At 54.8% G+C, this 15,768-nt stretch overlaps 1 protein-coding gene across 9 annotated transcripts in view; it reads left to right on the forward strand.

The window, feature by feature from the left end:
• AGAP1 (ArfGAP with GTPase domain, ankyrin repeat and PH domain 1) overlaps nt 1-15,768 on the forward strand; it is a 566,173-nt gene that overhangs the window by 306,427 nt on the left and 243,978 nt on the right. The window lies entirely within an intron of this gene.

Below are 15,768 nucleotides of genomic sequence, written 5' to 3' on the forward strand. Positions count from 1 at the left end.
CCACCTCCTTTCCCCTCACTCCTCTGCTCTCCTGGCTTGCATGACAGCTTCCCAACCCCAGCCCCCGGCCCCCCTCCATCCCTAACCACACTGAGGTTTAGAAAATACCGATTAGATTCTAGCACCACCTAGCACAGAATCTTCAATGGCACCCCACTGCCTGTGCCAAGGAGGCCCAAGCATGCAGCAGGGTAGACGCCCTCCTCTGCCACCCAGCCCTGATCTGGTTTCTTGCAGTCTCCCAGGAGCTCCCGCCACCGGATAAAGTTTCCAAATGCACCCGGCATCGAGTGTCAACCCACGTTCCACAGAGAGGTTCAGCCCGAGCCTGCTTCACCTGCCTTATCTGTTTTATGAGCCTCTCATCCTTAAGATGCTCTGAAGCATAGATTCCACCTCCCGACACCCCCACGGTCCTTCATTAAGGACCTGACACATTATATCAGCTTCTCGGTTGGGGGGATGGGTAGTGCATCTCCGGCACTCCCGATGGTCACTGAGTTCCAGGAGGACTTTGTGTCCTTGACTTCTGGCCCGGACGGCCGTTGAAACAAGGTCGCATCTCAGTGGCGAAAAGTTTGTATCACATTGAACATTCTAATCAGTGTGTATGGAAGATCAAGGTAAGAAGGAATGACTAAGCCACTGCATCTCACGAAGACAAAGGAGGTGGCGGAGGACAGCCGGCCGGTGGCTGGAAAGGCTCTGGCTGTCACCGCGATTCTTACCACATTGCAAAGGCATTTTGGGGATTCCGCCATATTTTGTACGGTTGCCAACAAAATGTTGACAGTTGTACTGTGGTTAATAAATTCATTTAGATTTATAAGCATTGTTTACAGAACCTGTTCGCCTGCTGAAACTCTAACAGCATCTGTTCCTTCTTACTAATTAACTGCTAATTACGAATGAGCTTTGTGTGTTTGTCAGTGTATCTGGCTCATGCATTTTGTAAGGAACATTAACAAATTGATTTACATAGTAGCAAAGCCATCAGAAGAGTAAACTAAACAGCAAGCAGCTAAAGCCCTTTTGCCGGGTTCTGAAGGAAGCAAACTTTTGGTGCGATAAATATTGTCATAAATTTCCTGTTACCTTGGTTCCTTCGTAAAGGTACGGCGGCCAAGAGCCGTATCGAATGAGTAATTATCAAATCCGAGCCGTCACTGCAGAAGCGCGCACAGCGCTCTGAGCGTGACCCGAGGAATCCATGAGGGACCCGACTGGGAGGAGAGCCAAAGAAGGGGTCCCACGGTGGGGACCTTGGCCAGTCCCCATGGGACCAGCGGGCGGGCCACCGAACGCCTTTCCTCGCGGGATGCTCCGCGTTCAGGCAGCGTGTGGCGCGGCGTTGGCCAAAGATGGGAAACCTGTCGTCTGTCACACTTTTTCTCCTCGGGGAGTCTCCGATTTCCCACCACGTTGATGCACACCATGGTTTTAAGAGCTCGCATTTAAAACGAACGCCTTTAGGTGGGTGATTCCAGAAGCTCAGGGCTCATTGACTTCGCAGGGAGGCGATGAAGGCAGCCCCCTGCCTCGCTGATAAGACGAGCCGTTTGCATCCTAACAGCTCCCTGGGGGGTTCCTCTAAAGCGGCCTCCCTGGCTAGAGCTGAGGCACAGAGAAATGGAACCGAGGCTAGCGCCACGTGAGCCCGAAAAGAAGGGACATGTGACACCAGCGACCTTGGATGGTCGTGGTTCCCTCTGCGCAGATCTCAGAGGCTGGTGTACACTGAGGTCGCGGACAGGGCGGGCAGGTGCGTGATGTGTTCCAGGGTTTTGAGACCAGCTCGAGTCCAATAGGATACCCGCGTTACATTAAGATCCCAAAGTACGAGCGTTTACTGAGAAGGATCAAAACGCACCACGCTGGCATGAGTCTCGACTCATGTTCAGGGGCAGGGCCTTCTGGAAGGTGCAGAGATCTGAGCTTTGGATTGAAACCCTGCTTCCCAGCCGTGCCCCTCGGGCAAACCCCCCAACCCTCTCCCAGGACCTCAGGCCGCTCATCCGTAGAGTAGGATTGGTGGAGGAGCGCTCTTCCAGACTTGCGGACGGGATTAAGAAGATACTAGTCAGCCTCTGGAGAGCAGGTGGCACTTCATCACAGCTCAGGAACCACCTGTCACGACCACCCCCATCTCTGCATTCTCGTAAAAGCAAATACATGTGGAGACACCATCTATTCCACTCGTAGTAATTTCTGTGAGAGGAGAGTCTCCTTTCTCATCTGTAAGTTTATTGCTCTTAATTTCCGCTGAAGGGAAAAAAATTGAAGCATCAGTGGATGTTAGCGTGAAGCAACAGCGTTACCTTCCAAGCCGTGACGTTCGTTCGGCATGTGTCACTCAGCGGTTCCATTGGTGATGGACAGGCTGCCCCTGGTGCCTGTTTGCCGAAGTAATTTTATCATAAAGCACGAAAGAGATGATTTGCCCTAACCCTTCATAGAGCTGGAGGAAGAACAGGAGCCATGCTTTCTGAAGGTTTCCTCCTTGCTTGCATTTTCCCCATGGATAAGTATCGAGAAAACGTACTGAAGTCAAAAGAGCTTGCTCCAGAGTATCGTGAAATGTTCAGATGGAGACAGATCATTTCAGGGGGCATCTGCCGACCCCTGTACAGGTCCACCCCCCTCACTAGTTATAGAAAGGGAAGCGGTTTGAATGAGAGACTGTCTACACTCTGGGGCCTCATAGCCCAGCAGGAAAGCCAGGCTTGTCTCAGTAGCTCCATTTGTTCCAGACTCTACTGGGTGCTGTGGCGCAAGGGCGCGGGGACCAGAGGGGCCGTCCAGTCCACTCTGCGTTTCCTGTCCATGACATTTAGTGACCAGGAAGGCTTTTCTCTTGGATTCTAATTGATGACTCTTTTTTTTTTTTTTTTAAGCACAAATTCCAAGTGAACACAATTTTTGGACATTGGAGTGAAAATCCAGTTTTTACAACTTTCTGGTTAAATGTTGCCACTCAGGAATTTAAGTTTGAAATGGAAACCATTCTTGAAACTCTGCCCCCCAGTGAACACGGGATTTATTTAAAAGCCACGTTATTGATATTTCAGTGTTTAGCAAATGGAGCATGTTGGCTATTTCATGTGAACACGGTCCAGGCGTCAGAAAACATGCCTGTAGTATTCCTCTCCCCGGGGACTCGTCTGCATTTAGTAGGAAGCAGTCTTTTGTGGAAAATGCTTACAAACCAGAGGAGGGGCTTGAAATAAAGAGTCTGAGAACACAAGGCCGTTCTTCTCCCCTTAAATATCGCACGAGGGACCCCACGAAAGCCTTGGCACTAGTGGTTCTCAGCTCGGGGGCACAGCTGTTCACGCCTGTGCACACAGAGGGATGCTCGCACACACGCCTTCCACGGAGACTCAGACCCTTTGGACCTGGCCGTGAGTCTGGAGACCTGTTCCCAAGGTGATTCTCAGCACCATTCATCAGTCACCTGGAACGCACACAAACCCAGCAAAAGCCTGCATCGAAGGAGCCAGACCCCAGGCTTTGCCAATGGGCTCCTGGAGAGGGGAGGTTTGTTTCAAACCAGTTTTCCCAGCGATTCCGCTTCCACCCCATTGAGAAGCGCTACTCCAGGGAAACTCGAGGCAGAGATGAAGGAAGCTGCTGGGTCTCCCGTCTAAGGCCCTGGGAAAGGGGGCGCTGGTGCTTTCACACATGGACAGGTTCCTTATTTGCAGATTATCGTCGTTTGAAAGACATTTCCGTAGCTTGATGCTCCACTCAGAAATAGATGTCACCAGCACAGGATGAGAGAAACTTGCAAAGAATTATGAACTTCTTTTTAAAATGAGGGAGTCAATGAAGGGAGGCAGCATGACCAGAAAAGGGGAAAATTAAAATCTGAAATAATTTATGAGCAAAATAATTTTCCAGCTAAGAGTATATTAGCTGTTTACTCAGAACGTGGGCGAGGAACGTGGGTGACCAGGGTGGGCCCGTGGCCTCTGGGGGGCTCACCATCGCCTCGCAGCCCCGGGTGTCGTTTTTCTCCTTCTCGGCTTGCAGTGGGGTGAGCGCCGAGCAGATCCCCCCGCAGGCGACACCCCTGTGGACGGAAGCCTCTCGGGACAATCAGCCGCTGCCCAGTGGCACCGATTCCAGTGACGTCAACCATGGCGGTGACACTGAGGGAGGCAGAGACGCGGCACAGGGGCGTGTGTACAGAGAGAGAACACTGCGTCCTCCGCCACGTTCTCACCTGTGCCCAGAAAGACGAGCCATCCTCTCTACGGGCCTCTTCCGAGCCTCCCCTTCTAACTCTGCCGTCTCAAAACCTTGCCATGTGGTGGGTCAGGGCTCCAAGTTCCCGGGTCTAGGTTTTACGAGTGGTTTTCAAACATGTCCTCCTTTTCCTTCCTTTTTTTTCCTTTTTGGCTGCACCTGCAGCATATGGCTAAGGGGGTCACATCAGAGCTGCAGCACCAGCCTACGTCACAGCCACGGCCACACAGGATCCGAGCTGCGGCTGTGACCTGTGCCGCGGCTCACGGCAACGTGGGATCCTTCACCCACTGAGCGAGGCCAGGGGTGGAACCCACGACCTCAGAGAGACAGCATTGGGTTTTTAACCTACTAGGCCACAAGGAGAACTCCCGAACATGTCCTTCTAAGCGCCCGATGGGCTCGGGAAGGTTGTGGCGAGAAGAGGAGACTTTCACTGGGCGATTTTCCCGCGTGGAATGGACGGTGATCCGTGGATTTGATGAAGGAGGGTGAGAGGGATGGAGGAGGAAGATCTCTGGCTGGATCAGCTTCTTAGAGAAGCTGCACAGGAGGATGGACGGTGAGAAGCAGAACAGGAGGATGGACCACGGAAGATTTTAGTCCTGAGTTTGAAGAGCCTGAGAAATAACCAGAGCAAGCCAACTGGTGGGTGTTTTTCTAGATGCAGATGAATATTTGGGGATTGTTAACACAGGAATGGCCGTTGAAGCCATAAGAGTGTGTGAGATCGAAGAATTGCACGGAGTGGGCTTGCAGGGCTGGGATGTCACCTGAGGAACACAAGCGTCGTAAGATCGAGCAAATGCAGACGAGGAAAAGCTGACACCTGGGACGGGAGCCGCGGCAGAAGAACCCGGAGACTGTGCCGCCATTGGGAAGAGAGAATTTGCCTTTTTAAGGGAGATCAAATGGGAAAAGGACTAAAAAGTGTCCATTGGCTTGGGGGACAGTGAGGTCATTGATGAATCGTGAAGGGATGGGGAAGAAGAGAGACTTCAGGCTGGAGGATAAGGAGCAGCAGGGAAGGTGCGGGGCAGCGAGTATAGACCACACTTGAGGAAGCCTGACCGTGATGAAAAGGAGAAAACTCGATCTGAAGTTACTGATTAACATGTAACAATGAAGGAACGCACTGCTCTGAGTTCCTGCTCAGAAAAGAAGTCACCAACACCCTCACTCCTTAGAAAACTCTTGAATGGACATACATTTATTTTAAAAATAGTTCGCACTGCAGCAGCTCAGGTGGGAACTATTGGAGGTGCGGGTTCGATCCCCGGCCTGGGGCAGTGGCTCAGAGGTAAAGGAGCTGGTGTTGCTGAAGCTGTGCCGTAGGTCCCAGCTGCAGCTCAGATTCAGTCCCTGGCCCAGGAATGTCCATATGCCAAAGGTGCAACCATACAAAAAAAGGTACCTACCTTTTTTTTTTTTTTTTTTCCGCTTTTTAGGGCCACACCCGTGGCATATGGAAGTTCCCAGGCTAGGGGTTGAATCAGAGCTACAGCTGCCAACCTACACCACAGCTCACGGCAATGCCAGGTCCTTAACCCACTGAGTGGGGCCAGGGATTGAACCCAAATCCTCATGGATACTAGTCAGGTTCACATCTGCTGAGTCACAATGGGGACTCCAAAAAGTTATTTATCATTTAGCAACTTATACATGCTTCCCAGTGTTTCTCAAGCCCTTGCCAGGTGCCAGGCATGGTGATGGTTCTGCATCATGACTGCACCGGCTCCCTAGAGCCAGTTCCTTCCAAGGGCTTCTGAGATGCTGTTCTCTTCTGCTGTTGCTAAAAGAGTCGCATTTCAAGCGTGCATCGCTCCTCACAGCCTCCTCCTGGTGCCGTTTCCTCCCGGTGTCCCCTTTCCTCGCCTGTACACCCCCTGCTCTCTGCTTCCTCACAAGCTCTGGTCCCTCTGCCGTTCACGGTCATTTGTGAGGTCTTCACCTGTCCTCACCAGGGAGTTAGAGAACTGTGAGCCCAGCATTAGCTGATGTCTCCATGTTGAGAAGAAATCTGTGGCCGCCACTCTCTGATGCCCATTCCTGCCCGCCTCCCTTGTACAAGGTGCTGCCCACATGAGCTCCCTCCAGGGCGCCACCCTCCACCCTCTCCTGGCCTTGGGCCTCCCTCCCATTCTCTATTTCTTAGATCAGGTATAAAGACCGTACGTTCCAGAGCAAGGAGGCCCTGCCAGCTCGCTGGCCACTGCAGCTGGAAGGTGGTGTGGTCCAGAGCCCAGGGCGGATGCTCTCCAGCAAGAGTCCTTAACATGCTCTGCAGATAAAATTCAGGATCCAAGAGTGTGGGCAAGGGAATTTCATCTTTATTTCTGCTAACCTCCACCCAGATTTAGCATTTCCACCAAAGGTGAATATAGGCACCAGTCCACAGCAGCAGTAGTGGCACCTGTAATTCTGTCACTCACAAAATCATGGCCCTCTCACCTCACCTGGCAGTTGTCACAGGCAATTCGATGGGTGGCTTAACACGCCCAGTCTTTGGGCATCAATCAAGAGTTGTGTTGTTTGTCTGCCTTAGGCAGTTTTAAAATATTTTGGGAATCTCCTGTTGTGGCTCAGCGGTTACAGACCCAACGTCATCTCCATGAGAATACAGGTTCGATCCCTGGCCTCGCTCGGTGGGTTAAGGATCAGACATTACCATAAGCTGCTGGGTAGGTCTCAGATGCAGCTCTGATTCCACCCCTGGCCTGGAAACTACCATATGCCACAGGTGTGAACATGAAAAGAAAAAAAAAATTTTTTTTGATCACTGTATTTTAGTTTTCTTGGTTCTTTTGTGTTCCTATGAGTTTGAAGACATTTTTCTTGGAAGGGATCCTCTGGAAAGTGCCGAGAGAGCAAGCCTCCCCCCCCCCCTCCCGCCGCCAGTCCTGTAAACGGAATATGTCTTCATCTTCTGTAAAATGTTACACAGAATTGAGGATACGGGTCTTCAGAACTCAGTGGGAATCTTGTCCTGTTACCCTCCTCCTCGGTTTTCACCGTGCAGCCCCCCCTTCAAGGCCGCATGAACCTGCCTGGTCTCTGGTGATGCCCCTAGTTCCTCGCCACCCACCCCCAGCTCCCGCTCCACTGGGCTCCCCCTTTGTTGGAAGCCATCCTGGACCCACTCTCCACACACACCCCCTCACCCTGGACTGACTCTCTTCTCTCCTAAAGGACATTTTTGAACTGCTCCCATGCCCCCGCCAGCTCTGCAGCCTCCTCCATCTGCCTGGTGCCGTCTGAATCGGACCCCCTGTCTTAGTGGGACAGTATTTCCTGGCGCCAGTGAGTGACATTCCCATTTCCATGGAAATGGCACCTCTTCCTACACTTTGGGTCTCACCCAGCAAGTAGCATCATCTCCGGCTTTTGCCTCTTGGCACCTCTCTGCCCTGTATCTGAGATCTCTCTCTCTCTCTCTCTCTTTTTTTTTTGCTTTTTAGGGCTGCACCTACAGCATATGGACATTCCCAGGCTAGGAGTGGAATCAGAGCTGTAGCAGCCAGCCTGCACCACAGCCACAGCAATGCCAGATCCGAGCCTCATCTGTGACCTACACCACCGTCACGACAATGCCGGATTCTTAACCCACTGAGCGAGGTTAAGAATCCATATCCTCTTAACTTGCTGAGCCACAGAGGGAACTCCCGAGCTCTCTAATTTTAAGCTCGTATCCTCTCCCAGAATCTGTAACCTTTGGGATCTTTGTGACATCAATCAAACGGTTCCCGACGGGATCCTTCAGTCTGATTCCAGGATGTCAGTGGACTTGGGTTGCCTGTGGCCAAATGAATAGAAGTGTTTAATGCAGGAATTACAAACGCAAATGCACCAGAGGGGCCAAGCAGGCACATTTGATGTGTGGGTATCGCGGTGGAGAGCTGGTTAAGAATTTGGTTCCCACAAGAGCGGGCGGCTCTGCCACCCGGGTGCCGTCACTTCCACATCCCTCTTACTCTGCGGCCCCCATGTTCCCAGATCGTCCTAGTTTTTCAAAGAAGCCAGGAACTGGGGTTTGCAGATCCAATGTTGTCATTTTTTAAAAGTGTTGGCAATTGATTCCAAAAACCATTAAGCTCTCGTCGGGGCTGATGTGAAGGCATCTGTAGGCTGGAAATGGCCCCCATGCCGCCAGGTGGGTCTCTGCTCCAGACCCTCTCCCAGTCCCACCAGAAGCTCATGCCTCTTGGCACAGTGTTCGGGGCCGGGCCTGGCCTGCCTCTGTCCTCCTGTTCCAGCTTTTGCCCCAGCCATGCCCACCACCCGCGTCCCTGGGCACAGGTGCCTTCACGCCTCTGCCTGGCTGGTCCTGCTGGCCCCAGTCTGGCGTCCGTGCTGCCTCGGCTCAGAAGCCTTCCTGGCTTTCCTCCCCGGCGTCTTTCGCACAGGCATGTCCTCGGGTTCATCGCACTGAGTAATTATAATGGCTTATCTCCCCACCCCAGCCCCACCAGGACTGTGATTCTTGGTGCAGGCAGCAGTTACAGCTTGCTGTTGGAGCGTCCCCCAGATCTAGTGCGGACCCACCCTGCTGCCGGGCTCCTGAGGCCATGGGTCCTGTGTTCTACCAGGTGGGCCACCCGGGCAAGAACAGAAACGAGCCCTGGACCGAAGCTTAGTCCCAAGAGCCGGGGTTGCCGGGGAGCCGCAGGAACACTCACAGCTGGGGTGTCCCAGCATCACAGGAAGGGGTCACGGGAGTGCAAGAGTGACCCCCAACCCCTTGCCTCCTCCTGAGACAGAACTCATCTATGATGGGGTCGGGGCACGGGAGCCATGCACGGTCTCGCTTCCGTGCATGAGGTAGTTAGGACGTGGATGCAGAAACGCCTGCCTCTTGCCACTCCTAAGAGAAGACCAGCCCACGGGGGGCGTTCGTGGACTGGCCCAGCCCTCTCCTGGGTTTCCTCGGGACCCCTGTCAGGCCCCAGGCAGCTGCCTCTGGCCCCGCTCATCTACAAGGAACCATTTTTTCTCTCTCCCACTGCCCAGGTCAGCACATCTGTCTCAGTGACTTCACAGTCACCTGAGTCAGGAAGCTGAGGCTCCTCCTGCCCTGGGGGGCTGTCCTTCCCCGACCTCTCCTGGATGGGCACCACATCCGGCCCACTTTTCACCTTCAGGAGGCCTGCCCGTGGCCCTGGCTCAGCCCTGGTGCTGCAGTGCCCAGGCCTCCCACTGCCGGAACGCCCTGGCCGGCTCACCTTCTGGGCAGCTGTTCAGGGCCACAGGCCTGACTGCTGTCCCTGGAATGGCCTGCTTACAGGGCTGGCCCTTGGCTGGTCTGGGGACTCAAATTTCAGGGGGAGGGTTCCCCACCTTCCTAAACTGATGAGAGCAGCTCGCCACACCTGCACTTTTTGTGCACCGGCTCTCCTTCTGGGTCTGTGCCAGGCGGAGGGTGCCTGCGGGACCAGCCCTGAGTGCGGAGTCTCTGATGAGTGTGTCTGGAGGACAGCACTTCACCCATGTTGTCACAGCTCATCCAGGGAGGAACGGAGTCCTGGGTGGTTCCACTGGGAGGGGCCCCTTGCAGGCTTACGCCGGGTCTCGCCTGGGTGTCACCCCAGGTCCCTCTTCCCTTTGTTGACTGACATGTAACACAGCACAGCCATGAGCGCCACCGTGTCCCCACTCCTGGGAGTCTCCCTCGTGACTCATCCACCTGGGGGTGGCTTGGGGGACCCCCAGCACACTGAGTCCCTCCAGACGGCACTCCACCTGCTCTTTTCTAGAAACTTTGACTGTGTGCTCACACCTGATTTCCATCACACTTGTCATGTTTTCTTGAGATTGTGTGCTTAAGTGTGTTTGGCTGCAGAAGCCGGTGAGATTAAAAGAGGCACCTGTTAAACTGTGTGTCGGGCAGTTGGGAATTTGGATCCAGGAGACGTGGGGAGAAAGCTGTCTACAAATGTATAGAGCCCAGGAAGCCCAGTGGCGTGGAAGCATCTGTAGGTACGCCTGCTTGGAAGCGGCTCCACCTTCGTCAAAAGGCTGGGCCTTGCTCTCTCCTCACCCCAGGAAGGTAAAGCCGCAGAGCGGGTGACACATCCCAGGTTGAGCACGCTGCATGAGATGGTAGGAGGCTGACGTGGAGGCAGCGGGGGTAGGTACACAGGCCAGCCGGCACTGGGGCCCAGCCGCATTTCTAGAAGTGGAAAGGGGTGGAGTTCCTGCTGCGGCGCCACGGGATTGGCACTGTCTCTGCAGCACCCGAACACCGACTGGACCCCTGGTGGGCCCAGTGGGCTGAGGGGTCCGGCATTGCTGCAGCTGCAGGATAGGACCTGATCCCTGGCCTGGGAACTCCGTATGCCAGCAGGGTGGCCAAAAAAGAAAAAAAACCCAAGGGAGTCTCGTGAGCTCTAGGTGTTAAAAATAAGTGCCTGCAAGGATTATGGTTTGGCTAACAGAATCGGAAATTGAAGAAGAAAAGGTAATTCCATCAAAAAAAAAAAAAAAAAGCACTGCTTTAGAAAGGAAACTGGCAGGGAAAAACACTGGATCTTTTTCCCCCCTGGAGTCTGGCCACTCTGGCCTTTGACGCACTCTGCATTCAAAATCCTGTTTCCATTCACCTGACTCCTGCTTTCGATTTTGTCCTAAAGAAAAACCAGTTTGCAATGAAAATGACGTCGTCGCGTGGTGTACACGCTCGGAATTAAATTCCTGAGTCATCTGCACCTCTTCATAGGTGATCGAGCCGGAGGTTCGCTCTGCGTAGACACTGACATCTTTGGGAAGCTATAACAGGCTTGAAATGAGTCAGACTGTTCTAACCATGCTCGTTTCATCTGTCATTTTTATCAGACAAAGCCTTGCCCTATTTTCGAACAGTCCTGATTTCGGGGGTACAGCTGGCACCCCGAAAGCGATGGCACCTGCCGTTCCAGGTGCGTTTCTCGATCCGGACCCGCCTTTCTGGGCTCATGTGTGGAGACAGGGACCCCCACACCCCCTGCCCCTGACCTCTGTGTCTGTCCAGAGGTGCAGCCTGAGCCGTGCCCGCCTCCTCCCTAGGCCTCTTGTTTTTCGCTGCTTCTCCTGGGGGCAAAATGCCCGGAAGTTACCTGGTTCCCGCCCGGACGTTGACGTCATCAAAGCGAGATGTTGGACTTGACCAGGGGGCCCCCAGGGTTCCTCCGCACTCCAGGCTGATGAGGTTTTGTCGTTTCCCTGTCCGGTCAGTGCTTTCGGGCGGGGTGTGAAGACCCCTGACGTCCAGCCGTTTCTGGTCGACCTTGTAAGACCTGGCGCTGCACCTGGGAGCATTACCCGGAGGACCGGCCCTGTCGCCGTGCTGCTCTCCCCTCGTCCCCCCAGCACAGCCTCTGGGATAGCGTCTGCCTTGGTAAATGAATTGTGGGTAAAGTCATATCCATAGACAGCTTCCTGCTGATACCGGGAGCTATTACACTGCCTATTCCACATCACACGTTATGTAAGGAAAAAACGCAAAACAGTTCCCACGGAGGCTCAGCGGGTCGAGGACCCAACACAGTGTCCGTGAGGATGTGGCTTCGGTCCCTGGCCTCCATCCGTGACGTCCCCCCTCAGCTAAGGACCTGAAGTTGCCGTGAGCTGGGCTGCAGGCTGGCAGCTGCAGCTCCGATTCAGTCCCTAGCCCAGGAACTTCATATGCCACCCTAAAAAGAAAAAGAAGAGAGAGAGAAATAACCCTTATCTCAAGAAGGTCTTGGATTTAGCAAAGAGGGGAAATAACTGATGAGCATCATAACCCATTGACTGTGATGCCCACGACGAGAACATCGGGCACGAGACTGGCAGTGTACGTGTGTGTGAGGCACTCGTGTCCGAGTCCCTGTGTCTCCCTCTCCGGAATCTCCTGTGTAGTGTGTTCTCACACACCATTGAACCCAACACACAGATGAAGTTTTCTGCATCCTCTTAACAAAGCGAGTGAGGGAGGAACGCAGTTGCCCCTTGATCATGTGTTTCTTTAGCTTCTTCTCCAGCTTGTAAATACTGGGGAGAATTTCGCTCGTTTGGACTCTTAATGCTTTTCCACTATTTGAGAGTCACATCCACGGCTGTTTTCTCCACCCCCTCCGTGTTTGGGGTCTGAATAGACTGAGCTCCCGGTTCATACGTGTGCTTCAGAGGTATCCTGGCCACGTTGCCCCTTAAAGCTCTAAGTAGAAATGACTTTGCTCCGTGGTGCTATGTTAAATTGGCTGGTTAATTCTGGTGTTATTTACCCTGTAATTCATTAGTTTCACCCCACCATTGGCAGCTGACAGGCTGTAATTTCACGCCTTGCAATAAAAGATGTCTCATAATCTGCTTCATTTAGCAGCAAGAGAATTTAATGAAATTAACTGCGGTCCTAATTATGCCAGTGAATACTAAAGACCGCCATCAAGTTTTCTCAGAAAAAGGACGAGGCCCACCTCATGAAGGATTTAGCGAATAATTTCCTGGGAAAAGTTGCAACGGTCTTCCTTCTATTGGCCGACAAGGGCCAATTATGACTGCGCGTACGACTGTAATTAACCGTTTTTTCCTGAATGTCTCTCCACGTATTCGTCATTGCCAGTCAACTCCGAGAGGGGGTCCCCTCTTGGAGCGGTGGTGGTGGTGGTGAGAAAACAAGCTGAGGCTGAGGGCTTTCCATCTCGGGTCTTTCATCCCGCGCCGGCCCGTGGTGTGGGTTTGCCTCACGTCCCAGCCGGGTTCACAGCGCGTGGCCGGGAGAAGGTTCTCGAATGTTCCATGACGGCGCCCTCCTTCTGCTCTGAGGATGCCCGCCCGCCCAAGAGGGACGGTTGTTACCTGTCGGCTGAGAGGTCCCTGCCCCACCTGGCCCCCCGCCCTGCCTTTCTCCAGGGCAGAGCGACTTTCCACGGGTCTTGGTCCCTGCCCCGCATCCCTGGGAGGAAGGAAGGTGTTCTTGGCACTCGACCTCCCGTCTTCCTGTTGCACGTGGTACTCGGGCCCTCCGTCTCCTTGAGATGCAGCTCCTCCACCTCTCCAGGGTCACCTGTCCTGCCCCCGTCCTCGACTTCTCCATCTCGATCTCACTCTTCCTCCAGGTAGTGGAGGACGCGGATGAAAAGGAAGACAGACAGACGAGTGCCCTGCAGAGGCCCAGGCTTTTCCTCGCCCCAGCCCTCACCTGCGGGGGGTCTGCCTCCATTCCTGCCCACCTCGCAGCCTGGGCCCTGAGCCATGGCCGTCAGCACCACCTCTTTAGCCCAGGAATTAACTGCTGCTCCTCTTCCTAACCTCACATTCAAAAGCAGTGACCTCTGGAGTTGCCATCGTGGCTCAGTGGAAACAAACCCAACGAGGATCCATGAGGATGTGGGTTTGATCCCTGGCCTCGCTCGGTGGGTTAAGGATCCCGCCTTGCTGTGAGCTGAGGTGTAGGTCGCAGACGTGGCTTAGATCCCAGGTTGCTGGGGCTGTGGTGTAGGCCGGCAGCTGCAGCTCTAATTCAACCCCTGGCCTGGGAACCTCCATATGCTACGAGTATGGCCCTAAGAAGCAGGAAAAAAAAAAAAGAAAGAAAGAAAAGAAAAAAAGAAAGGTAGCACTCTTTCTCAAGTTCTGAAAATAATCATCTAGCTTCCTTGGGCCCCCACACCTGTGCTGCGGGCTCTGCTGCAGCGAAGTCATTCAGGGGCCACGTGGGAAAGTCACGCCCAGGTGTTCCCTCTTCCCTTGAGGCCGCTGGCAGGAAGGCCTCCAACGGGAAGCACTTCCAGCAACTTGGAGGCGCTGCTGTGTGTTCCCGGGAAGCGAGCCGCTTTGCAGGGAATGTTCACCTTTATATCCCCCTTCACGTGCACGCCGTCTCTGCACACCGGGCCCTCGTGGACCTGAAAAGATGCTGACTATACAGTGAGGTTGGGGGGTGCCGGGGCCGCCCCACAGCCCACTGGTGTCAAGTCCATTCCAGAGGCCCTGTGGGCTTGCAGGTCACTTGGGGACACCATCGCCTGCTGTGGGCAGGGGGTGCCGCCCAGGGGTGTTTGGCAAGTCGGTGGCAGTGCCAGTCCCCGACTTGGGGTCGTCCACCTGGCACAGCCACTGTCCCTGCCACTGTCACCGTGCACAGCGTCCCCTCACTCCCCATACTCAAGGGGGGGAGGCTCCCAGGCAGAGGGTGGGCTGCACACAGGACTCCTGGGACTCTACACACAGAGTTTATAGGACTCTCCTGCGCCCAGGAGCCCTGGTCCCTAGGTGTCCTTGGGCCCACCCACCAGCCTCTCCAGGTCCCTGAGCTGCAGCCTGGCCTGGAACGCCGGGGCCAGCAGTGCTCAGCACCCGTCACACAGTCCTGGCCCTGCCACTGTCACTGCCGAGGCCAAGAGAGGCTCCCCAAATGCTGTGGGTCGGGGCTGAGAGGACACACAGCAGTGAACACCAAGGCAGGGCCACCTGGAGGCCAAGGCCAAGGCCGAGGGTATCGACGACCACGCTGGGTTGGGGGCGGTGTGTGCCGTGCGTGCTTGTCACCCCCTCGCCAGCAGCGGCCCTGGGTCTCCCCACCTTGACGCATCTGCAGCCGAGGGCAGCGTGCTCGGGGCCGTGCGGGGGCTCTGCCCAGGCGTCCGCCCCGGTGCCCTGAACACCCAGGAGGCCGCCCGGAGGTCCACGTGCAGGAGCATGTGAACCAGGAGGCAGAGGGGTGTGGGGAGCGTGTCCTGAGCGCCCTGGAGCGGCAGAGCCGGCCGATCTGCCAGCCGGGGGCCCGGTCCCCTCCCAGGAAGGAACGAGCAGGCGGCTGCGGGGACGCACGGCCAGCTCGGCATGTCCGCGGACGCCAGAGGCGATTTTGGCGACGAGCAGTAAGGAAACCTGAAGTATTTCTCTCCCAGACCCTCCCAGCTTATTAAAAGAACTTATAGACATGAAAATACATTAAAGTGGGCAAAGCGGAGAGGGTGAAAGAGATTAACAACCTTGGCTGAATAGAGCCTATTGATGAAGCAGGCCTGTGCGCGGCTGCCGGCTCTGAAACGAGCCAGGAGCCGCTGAAAAGAAGGTCAGGCCTGTCCAGAATTTCGGGGGGAAGTGGAAATTGATATGTAAAGAGAAGAGCCTGCCTGCCCCTCTCTCCGGTTTTCCTGACTGGGGAGGTTCACCGGGGAAGAGGAAACCCGTTCTGCGTCCCGTCCCCCAGTTTGAGCGCCCAGATGCGAGGCTCCGCTCTCGATGCTGCAGAGACCAGGGGCGCAGGGGCAATGAACGCCTATTGTCTGGGGTCTGGGGGGCGCCCGGCCCTCCCAGCCTGCGAAGGGGGGGGGGACCCCAACCCGGCCAGCTGTGACAAGCGCCTGACAGGTCCGGATGCCTTCCGAGGTCTTTTTAGGAAATGGGGCGTCGGGGAGGACGAATGGAAGCCGGCCGGCCAGCCGCGTGCGGATGGGCTCGGGAGAAAGTTAGCCGTCAGTCAAGTTTTTCTCTCTTAATGAATGGAGACTGCTGAAGTAAGGGTTAGGTAATTGAGTTTATAATTAATTAGCCATAACC

Source organism: Phacochoerus africanus, chromosome 3 (genome assembly GCF_016906955.1).
Source record: "Phacochoerus africanus isolate WHEZ1 chromosome 3, ROS_Pafr_v1, whole genome shotgun sequence".
Classification (NCBI taxonomy): Eukaryota; Metazoa; Chordata; class Mammalia; order Artiodactyla; family Suidae; genus Phacochoerus; species Phacochoerus africanus.